At 38.6% G+C, this 7,523-nt stretch overlaps 1 pseudogene; it reads left to right on the top strand.

Annotated features, from left to right (window-relative positions):
* The first annotated feature begins 6,585 nt into the window (after nt 1-6,585).
* Nucleotides 6,586-7,197, top strand: LOC102842472 (annotated as a pseudogene).
* Nucleotides 7,198-7,523: the final 326 nt, after the last annotated feature.

Genomic DNA, 7,523 nt, shown 5'->3' with positions numbered 1-7,523 from the left:
TCTTGGTGTGGTGCTGTGGGCTAATGCTGCAAGATTGGTGGTTCAAGCTCGCCAGCTGCTCCTTGGAAACCCTATACAGGGTCACTATGAATCAGAATTGACTCGATGGCACTTACACACATACACATATATATAAACACATTTATATATATTCATACACATATTTACATACACACATATATCTACACAAAAACATATTCATACACATGCACACATATACACATAAGCATATATATATATATTTGTTGTTGTTAACTGAAGTCGCAGTTGAGTCAGTTCTGACCCACAACGACCTTGTATAGGGTTTCTGAGGCTATTAATCTTTATGGGAGGAGAAAGCCTTCTCTTTCTCCCAAGGAATGGCTGGTAATTTCGAACTGCTGATCTTGAGGTTAGCACTCCAACTTGTAACCACTACTTACCCTACTACCCCACCATAACATATATATATAATATATATATTGTCGTTAAGTGCCATTGAGTCAGCTCCACCTATGGCAACACAGTATAGGACTTCCAAGGAGTGGTGACTGGTGAGTTTGAACCATTTAGCTTGTAGCTCAAACCAACCTTGCAGACCTGTGCTTATCCTCATATTAACACACAGAATTCCACTTATAAAAAAGCATGTTAGTGCCCTTACATGCATTCAGTAGAAATGATACTTAGCTGGGGCAGTTCACAAACCTAAGACCAACTCTCAGAAGTGTCAACATTAAGAATTATATGCTCTGTGGTTTCTGTCTAGAAATTATTAATAGTTTTATCTTTGAATTTGTGTTTTCTAGGTGTAGTTCAATGAGAAAATGGAGCATGTGCTGTGTGCTTAACATGCAGGCTGCGTGAGGTCCAGCCTCCTTTCCTGAGTTTACTCCCTACTTCTCCTGGCCCTAAGTGTGTAATGGTGCCTCTGAGTAAGGCATTGGGCAGCTAACCATAAAGTTGGTGCTTCAAACTACCAGCTGCTCTTCATTCAGGAGAAAGATCAGTCTGTACAGATTAACAGTAACCAAAACCCTAGGGTAACTATGAGTTGGAATCAAGTTGATGGAAGTGAATTAGGAGGATCAGAAAGGGCATGCATGTATTCTTTATCTAACCTTCCTATTTTCTCATAAATGTTTCTTGATCTAAGTTATATATTAATGCTATTCTTACATTAAATACACTAAGGAGATTTTATAAGGTGAAATTGTAAAAATTGTTTTTGGTAGAAGCAACACCATCAGCAACAGCAAAAATAAAAACATGTTAAACACCTGAAACAATCAGCTTTTGCTCAGCAGTGCTTACCCTGCTTTCAAATGCAGTAAAGTGGACAGGTTCAAAGCAAATAAGCACTTCTTTGTCTTAATGCTACAGTGGATAGGATTGGAAGTGAGGTGCTAGCTGAGGAAGTCATTTAAACTGTTCATGGTTTAGTTTTGGCATTTAAAATGGCATAATAACACAAGCATTAATGAGCCCTGGAGGCACAGTAGTTAAAAGTTTGGCTGCTAATCAAAAGGTCAGTGGTTAAAACCCACAAGCCACTTTGCAGAAGAAAAATATGGCAGTGTACTTCCATACAGATTATTGTTGTAAGTGCCATCAACTTCACTCAGATTCATAACAGCCCTATATTAGAGTTTCCTTGGAGTGATTGAGCTAAGGGGTTGAATTGCCAATCTTGTGGTTAGCAGTGCAGTGCTTACTCTACAACACCACATCAGGACTCTTCAATAAAAACTGTTGCTGCTGTTAAGTGCCATTGAGTCAGTTCTGACCATAGCGACCCTGTGTAGGGTTTCTGAGGAGCGGACAGTGGGTTTGAGCTGCTGACCTTGCTGTTCAAACTGACTTGTGGTCCAGTGCCTTGAAAACCCTGTGCAGTTCTACTGTTCTACTGTGCCTTCAGGCTTGCTATAAGTTGGAATGAACTTGATGGCACAAAATAGCAATACAAACTTCATGGAGTTTTGAAAGCACATAAAAATTACAGAGGACATTTAACCCAATGCTTAGCGCATGATAAATGCTTAATACAAGTGGTGAAATAGTACCACCTTTGCCCTTATTATCCTATTTACAAAAAAGAAAGTCATCAAAAGAAAACTAAGTTATTGACTTAGATATCTTTGGCTATTTTTTAAGTGATCCAGATTTTGTATAGTGTGCTAAGAAAATAAATATCAAGCCCCCAAAAGACTAACCTAGTGTCATCAAGTTAACTCGGACTCACAGCAACCTTTATTGTTGGTAAATGCTGTCAAGTCAGTTCCAACTGATAGTGACCAGGCAGAGGGTTTCCAATGAGGAGCTGGTGGCTTTGAACTGCCAACCTTGTGGTTATCTGTCCAGTGCTTATTCTACAACACCACAGCAGGACTCCTAGCTTAGTAATTAAACAGTAGAATAACACATTTGAAGATAAATAAAAAAGTATTGCTATTCTAATTCTAGTTCACACATGCATAGGTTTGTCCAAACAAAATATCTCTGCGATCAGTCAAAGGCTACAGACAAGTTCTCTCAGTAATACACTTGTCTTAATTTTGAAAGGGCTCCTTCCAAACACAAGTCCTGTCTAAATAGTGGCTTGTGAAGGTCTCTGCTGGGGCAGTCAAATTCAAAGCACTGAAGTCAGCTCAGAAGGTTACGGTAACTGTTTGGAGGGATTTCAAATGGGTAATCTTGTTAGATTTTCTTGAAGGACACAGGATAATCACAGGGGCTTATTAGAAAGAAGTTTTGAAAAAACTGAAAACAGCGTTGTTGAGAAAAAGGCAAGAAAAGTTGTGCTGAGGAATGATTTTTCATTATAACAATGCACCTGCTCATTCTTTGAGAGCAACAAGGTCTGTCCTTTGAGAATTTCCTTGGGATACCGTACTACATCCACCCTACTGCCCTACATTGCCCCTTCAGACTTCTTTTTTGTTTCCCAAACACAAAGAACAGTTTACAGGAACACAATTTGTGTTCTTTGAGGAGACAAAATTGCCTTTGTCTCCATGTGGCATAAATCAACAAGCACAGAATGATTTGGGGGAAAGGTTAGAGACTTGGAAACACCTTTGAAAAGTGTATAGACATAAAGAATGTGTCCAGAAACAGTAGTTTCAGTTTTTGATATTTTTAATAAAGATACTTACAATTTCATAGCAGTGACTTTGGACTTACTTAGAATCTCATATTATAATTAAAAAAAAATATTTATTTTCTAGTAAAATAAATTTATTATCTGCTGTGCTGCTGTCGGATAAGCACTTGACTACCAACTGCAAGGTCAGTGGTTCAAACCCACTAGTGGCTCTTTGAAAACCCTATTCAGTGTTGCTGTGAGTCAGAACTGACTCCATGGCACTTAACAACAACAACAACAATAACAATGAGTTATCAGGAGCCTTGGGAACACAATAGTTAAGCACTCCACTTGTTGTTAAGTGCCGCCAAGTCAGTCTGACTCATAGTGACCCTGTATGGAGTTTCTGAGGAGCAGCTGGTGAGTTTGAACTGCTGACCTTTTAGTTCAAAGCCACCTTGTGGTCCAGTACTTATCCTACAGCACCACACGAGGACTCCAAGCACTCCAAGGCTAAGCAGAAAGGTAAAGGGCTTGAATTCATTAGCAACTTTGTTGGAGACAAGCCTGGCAATAAGATTGTTATTGTTGCTTTTGTTAAGTACAGTGGAGTCGATTCCAACTCATAGTGACCCTTACAGGGTTTTCGAGGCTGTAAATCTTTACTAGAGCAGAACGCCTCATCTTTCTTCTGCGGAACGGCTGGTAGTTTCGAACTGCCAATCTTGAGGTTAGCAGCCTGATACGTAAACAGTACGCTAGTAATTGTTGCTAGGCGCCATCACATCAGTTCCCATTCATAGCAAGCCAGTATACCGATGAATGAAACACCGCCCTGTTTCGACCCTCATTACAATTATTTCTGTTTGAGGACATTGATGCAGCGATTGTGTCAGATCATCTTGTTGACGCTTTTCCTCTTTTTCACTGACCTTCTACTTTACCAGGCATTATGTCTTTCTCCAAGAACTGTTCCCACCTGATGTTGCTGTTGTTAAGTGCCGTCGAGTTGATTCCGACCCACAGAGATCCTGTATAGGGTTTCCAAAGAGCAGCTGGTGAGCTTGAACCACAGACCTTGCAATTCAAATGACTTTGCAGTCTGATGCTTTAGCCCACAGTACCACACCAGAACTCCTTTCCTCCTGGACCAAAGTATGTGAGACCAAGTCTCACTATCCTTCAATCTATGGATTATTCTGGTTTTATGTCTTTCAAAACAGATTTGTTCATTCTTCTGGCAGTCCATTAGTCCATTCCTTTGGCAGTTTTTAGTTTTCTTCCCAAACACTTTAATTCAATTCTTATACAGCATTCCTTATTCATTTTCTAGCTTTCTCATGCATATGAGGTGATTGAAAATACCAAGACTTAGGTCAGGTGTGCCTTAGTCCTCAAAGTGACATCTTTGCTTTTTAACATTTTAAAGAGTTACTTTGCATCAGATTTGCCCAATATAATAAATACATCATTTGATTTCTTAACTACTGCTTCCATGGGTGTTGATTTTAGACCCAAGGAAATTTAAATCTTTGACAACTTCAATCTTTTCTTCATTTACCATGTTGCTATTTGTCCAGGTGAGTTGATTGAATTGATTTTTCTTATCTTTATGTTGAAGTGTAATCCATACTGAAGGCTGTAGTCTTTGACCTTCATCATTAAGTGTTTCAAGTCTTCTTTACTTTCACCAAGCAAGGCTTTGTCATCTGCATACTACAGATTGTTAACGAGTCTTCCTCCAATCTTGATGCCACATTCTTCCTCATATAGTTCCGTTTCTTGTATTATTTACTTAGCATACAGATTCAATAAATATGATTGAAGGATACAATCCTGACACAAAACTTTCCTGACTTTAGATCATGCAGTATCCCCTAGTTCTGTTTGAACAACTGCCTTTCGATCTATGTACAGGTTCCTCATAAGTACAATTAAATTTCTGAAATTCCCATTCTTCACAATGTTGTCCATAATATAGTACATCATCTACACAGCTGGCTTTCTTTGCATAGTCAATAAAGCACAGGTAAATATCTTTCTGGTATTTTTTGTTTTCAGCCAAAAACTGTCTGACATTAGCAATGGTATTCCTCATTCCATAGTCTCTTTTCAATCCAACTTGAATTTCTGACAGTTCCCAGTTGAAATCACTTTGGGATTATCTTCAGCAAAATGTTGCTTGTATGCAATATTAATAATATTGTTGGATGATCCTCAAAATCCACTGGTTTGTTTTTCTTTGGAGTTGGCACCAATTTAGAACTCTTCCATTGGGTTGGCCTAGTTAGCTGCCTTCCAATGAATGTTCTTGGCATAGATGGAGTGAGTTCTAAGATTGTTATAGTTTGTTGAAACATTTCGATTGGTAATCCATCAATTCCTGGAGCCTCCTTTTTCTACCAGTGTCTTCAGTGCAGCTTGTTCTTCTTCATTCAATACCATTGTTTCTTGATAATATGCTACCTCCTGAAACGGTTGAATGTCAAATAATTGTTTTTGATATACTAACCCCATATTCCTTCTATCTTCTTTTATGTTTCCTCCATCATTCAATATTTTGCCCATAGAACCCTTCAGTATTGGAAGTTGTTGACTTTTCTTCAGTTCTTTCAGCTTGAGAATGATTTTCTAACTTTTGATCTTTGCACATTTCATTGTAATATTTTACTTTGTCTTCTTGAACCGTTCTTTGAAATCTTCTGTTTAGCTCTTTTGGTTCATCATTTCTTTAGCTACTCTATGTTCAAGAACAAGTTTCAGAGTCTCTTCTAAAATCTATTTTGGTCTTTTAATTTTTTTCCTGTCTTTTTAAAGATCTTTTTGTTCCTTCATGTATGATATCCTTAGAATCATTCTATAACTTATCTGGTCTTCAGTAATTATTATTTAATGTGCCAAAAACAATTCTTGATATGGTCTCTAAATTCAGGTGGAATACACTTATAGTCCTATTTTAGTTTTCTTCAGCTTCAGCTTGAAGCAAATGATGATCTGTTTCACAGATGGCCCCAGGCCTTGTTCTGGCTGATGATATTGAGTTTTTTCATTGTCTCTTAGATGTAATAATTTGGTGCTGTAGTATATGCCCTGGACTTCAAGATAAGCTGTTCAAACCCAAAAGCTGCCCATTGGAAGCCCTATGCAAGTTTTCTATCAGTCGGAGTCCTGGTGTGGCATTGCAGGATAATGCACTGAACTGCGAGATTGGTTTGAACCAAAGGTCAGCGGTTCAAATTCACCAGGCATTCCTCGGAAACCCTATAAGGGTGGCTATGATTTGGAACCGACTCCACAGCACTTAACAACAAAAACAACAACAATTGGAACCCACTGGATGGCACTTAACAACAATAACAACAGCAATGATTTTGGTATATTGTATTTTGTTCTTGTTTTATTCAGGAATTTCATTTTTTATTTCTTTTATTACTCAGTTGTTTTAAATCATGGTATATTCAATTTCCATGCATATGATTCCCTCCCTCCCCGATCTTCCTATTGCTAATTTCTAATTTTAGATGCTTTGTAGTATTTTGATATTTAAACATATCAAATTCCACACCAACCTAGTGCCCTATCCTCACATCTGCTTCCTTCTGGTCATATGCCCCCATAATCTCAGCTGAGAAAGTTTACCATGAGCAGCTTACTGTAGCAGAGATTACCAGTGCTTGCTTTGAGCCAGCCAACCCGATGGTGGAATATGACCCTCACCATGGTAAATACATTGCTTGCTGCCTGTTGTACCAGGTGACATGGTTCCCAAAGATGTCGATGCTGCCATTGCCACCATCAAGACCAAGTGCAGCATCCAGTTTGTGGTTTGGTATCCCGCTGGCTCCATGGTTGGTATTAACTACCAACCTACCACTGTGGTACCTGGTGGAGACTTTGCCAAGATACAATGAGCTGTGAATGCTGAATAATACCACAGTGGTTGCTGAGCCTGGGCTCGCCTGGACCACAAGTTTGATCTGATGTACAAAGGCCAAGCATGCCTTTGTACACTGGTACATGTGTGAGGAGATGGAGGAAGGAGTTTTCTGAGCCCATAAGAACATGCTGCCCTTGAGAAGGACTATGAGGAGGTTTGAACAGATGGTACTGATGGGAAGGATGAGGGTGAATAGTATGAACCTGTCTGTTGCATTGCACACGCCGCTGTTTTGATATTCCTATTTCTGTTGTTCTATAAACTGTCCTGTGGTTCTTAACTGTCAATAAAAATGATGTTTCCTTAAAAAATATGTTGTGGCTTAACATATTATCAATTCTGGAAAAGCTTTGTAATTACACTTTTTTTCCTTCTTTTTGCTTTGTAGTTGTCTTCATTATAAATTGATATTTCTGGTTCCTTATTTCCAGTCTTGTAAAATAGTTTTACTTTGGATACTTCTTTATCTGTTCTGACTTCTGAGTAATATTGGCATGTATGTCAATTTCAGGTTGTTATCTG

Source organism: Chrysochloris asiatica, unplaced genomic scaffold, assembly GCF_000296735.1.
Source record: "Chrysochloris asiatica unplaced genomic scaffold, ChrAsi1.0 scaffold00045, whole genome shotgun sequence".
Lineage (NCBI taxonomy): Eukaryota > Metazoa > Chordata > Mammalia > Afrosoricida > Chrysochloridae > Chrysochloris > Chrysochloris asiatica.
Note: the sequence above shows the minus strand (reverse complement) of the source record. Positions and strands in the feature narration are given on the sequence as shown.